At 31.8% G+C, this 3,643-nt stretch overlaps 1 non-coding gene across 1 annotated transcript; it reads right to left on the minus strand.

The window, feature by feature from the left end:
- Nucleotides 1-3,064: 3,064 nt before the first annotated feature.
- On the minus strand, nucleotides 3,065-3,145 carry TRNAL-CAG (transfer RNA leucine (anticodon CAG)). Its single transcript has one exon. It is a non-coding gene; the product is annotated as a tRNA-Leu (tRNA).
- Nucleotides 3,146-3,643: the final 498 nt, after the last annotated feature.

Consider the following 3,643-nt stretch of genomic DNA (forward strand, 5'->3'; position numbering starts at 1 on the left):
GTTTCATCCCATAGATTCTTCGAAAGAAAAAATGAGAAAGAAGCGTCAACGAGCAATATCTTCAGAGACTCAACATCAAGAAGAAGTCTCAAAGAATCAATCTCTAATATAATCTTTGAAGAATCTTCTTCCAACAAAGAAGATGAACAAATTTGATTTAGAGTTTCTCAAAAAGAATATGATTGTAAGTTAACAATTTTATCATACAAGTAACTTTTTATATTAAACACTAAGTTAATCGAAGAACGTGATATAGATTGAAAAGTGTAACATAGATCTTAAAGACTACATTGGATTTCTATCAACTAAGTGTTAAACTCTAAGATATGAAATCGTGTAGGAGTCGTGAAGAAAATAATGCTGAAGTGGGAGGAGACTGAGCCAATTTGTTGCTACTTTTCTAGTCACAAAGTCTATGGCGGAGTCATGGCCTCATGGAGAACGCCATGAGTGCAAAGTGGGTGAACGTGTCTTTAAGGTCCATGGCGAATGCCATGAGTTCTAAAATGCGCTTCTTGACTTTTCTTCCCACTGAAGTGGCTTTTGACTGTTACTTCATGGCCATCGCCATGGAAAACTCCACGGTGAACGTCATGAGTGCAATAAGTGTCCTTTTTCTCCGTTCTTTACTCTTTTTGTCATGATTTCTCGTTCGAAAATTCCTACTTGGAAGCCACATGAAATAAACACAAAACACCAACATAAAACCATAAAATAGGAATAAAACTGACCAAAATGACATGTGTATCGATTCAGAAATGTGATATGTTTCATGGTTATCAGATGTTAGATTAATTACTTACTTGCCATGCAAGTTTTCTTTTTGTTCAAGTAGTTTATTAGATAGTTGGTTACTTGGTTGTTAAGTTTTTAACTAACCAACTTCTTATTGGAATCTATATATAAATAGATCCATTATTGTATTCATTCGTGCAAGTTTTCACCTCTCCAATCATAATGAAAATGGGTAGCCTATATGGTAAGTCACCACATTAACGAAAATCTCAATGAACGAATGATCCTCGAAAGACTCAACATTCAATAGAGAAACATCATCAACAAGAAGATATGAAAAAGAAGAAGTTTCATCCCGTAGATTCTTCGAAAGAAAAAATGAGAAAGAAGCGTCAACGAGCAATATCTTCAGAGACTCAACATCAAGAAGAAGTCTCAAAGAATCAATCTCTAATATAATCTTTGAAGAATCTTCTTCCAACAAAGAAGATGAATAAATTTTCTTTAGAGTTTCTCACAAAGAAGATGATTGTAAGGTAACAATTTTATCATACAAGTAACTTTTTATATTAAACACTAAGTTAATTGAAGAACATGATATAGATTGAAAAGTGTAACATAGATCTTAGAGACTACATTGGATTTCTATCAACTAACCGTTAGACTCAAAGATATGAAATCGTGTAGGAGTCGTGAAGAAAATAATGCTGAAGTGGGAGGAGACTGAGCCAATTTTTTGCTACTTTTCTGGTCACAAAGTGTATGGCGGAGCCATGGCTTCATGGCGAATTCCATGAGTGCAAAGTGGGTGAACGTGTCTTCAAGGTCCATGGAGAATGCCATGAGTTCTAAAATGCGCTTCTTGACTTTTCTTCCCACTGAAGTGGCTTTTGACTGTTACTTCATGGCCATCGCCATGGAAAACTCCACGGTGAACGTCATGAGTGCAATATGTGTCCTTTTTCTCCGTTCTTTACTCTTCTTGTCATGATTTCTTGTACGAAAAGTCCTACTTGGAAAGCACGTGAAATAAACACAATACACCAATATAAAACCATAAAATAGGAATAAACTGACCAAAATGACATGTGTATCGATTCAGAAACGTGATATCTTTCATGGTTATCAGATGTTAGATTAATTACTTACTTGCTATGCAAGTTTTCTTTTTGTTCAAGTAGTTTATTAGATAGTTGGTTACTTGGTTGTTAAGTTTTTAACTAACCAACTTCTTATTGGAATCTATATATAAATAGATCCATTATTATATTCATTCGTGCAAGTTTTCACCTTTCCATTCATAATGAGAATGAGTAGCTTATATGGTAAGTCACCACATTAACGACAATCTCAATGAACGAATGATCCTCGGAAGACTCAACGTTCAATAGAGAAACATCATCAACAAGAAGATATGAAAAAGAAGAAGTTTCATCCCATAGATTCTTCGAAAGAAAAAACGAGAAAGAAGCGTCAACGAGCAATATCTTCAGAGACTCAACATCAAGAAGAAGTCTCAAAGAATCAATCTCTAATATAATCTTTGAAGAATCTTCTTCCAACAAATAAGATGAACAAATTTGCTTTAGAGTTTCTCACAAAGAAGATGATTATAAGGTAACAATTTTATCATACAAGTAACTTTTTATATTAAACGCTAAGTTAATCGAAGAACATGATATAGATTGAAAAGTGTAACATAAATCTTAAAGACTACATTGGATTTCTATCAACTAACCGTTAAACTCTAAGATATGAAATGTATAATCTTAGAAGCCAAACTAGTAAATGTGAGACTTTTGTCTCAATGAAAAAGAAAGTGAAAGGGACCAAAATCCAACACAAAATTTAAAAAATGGACAAAAAATACAGGTTATAAAATGGAGGGATCAAAATTCAAATAAAAAAATAGGGGTATCAAAGTTACAATTAAACAATATTTTTTTTTCTATTAACATTAAAGGTGTAACCTTCCTTTTTTTTCCCACCAAAGTAAAAGTAGATAAAAGAAATTCAAAAAATCGAGATCCACCAATATTCTAGCTACATATACAACTTTTAACTATTATTAGCTTTTTTTTATAAGGCTATAGGAATTCCAATACCCCTTACAATATACAAAATTATTAAAATAATAATAATTGTTATAACATTATTTAAATATACACTATTACTATTACATTTAAATTTGGATGTGCATCATCACATTAAAACTAATTGAATAAAAAAAATTTACCAAGTGGATGATAAAACATTTAAATATGATTATAATTTTTATATATTATTTTAGTATGATGTGGCTATTAAAAATATAATTTAACAAAACATATGTCAAGAATGGGATTTGAACCCATGCCCCTTCGGACCAGTACCTGAAACTGGCGCCTTAGACCAACTCGGCCATCTTGACAAGTATGATTACTAAAATTTTAGTAAAGTTGTATGTGTATTAAAAAATATATAATAATAATAATAATAATAATAATAATAATAATAATAATAAGAATAATAATAATAATAATAATATATGGGAGGAAGGAGTGAGAATGTTAGTAAGGGAGACGTGAGTTTATAATTTTAACTAGATTATCCTAATTATATAAACTAAGGCATAACCTAGGCTTACAAGAGATTCCAAACAGTACGTAAAAACAGAGTTAGAGAGGAAGATGCTAGAAGACTAAGAGGAGAGGTAAAACTTAGAGTTTAAGGAAGAAGATTCAACCAAACCAGAATTTTCATTGTTGTTAGGATAATCAGATAATGGGGAGAACTATCTCAATAATGGGTATTTGCGTGAGGGGTAGAATTGAAGAGTCATTAACCTCCAATAGGGCTTTGAGGTTTTAATGAAATTCTGTTAATTGTGATTGAGGTGGTGTTTGTGATGATGAATTAGTGATGCAAC

This window comes from Lathyrus oleraceus, chromosome 5 (assembly GCF_024323335.1).
Source record: "Lathyrus oleraceus cultivar Zhongwan6 chromosome 5, CAAS_Psat_ZW6_1.0, whole genome shotgun sequence".
Lineage (NCBI taxonomy): Eukaryota > Viridiplantae > Streptophyta > Magnoliopsida > Fabales > Fabaceae > Lathyrus > Lathyrus oleraceus.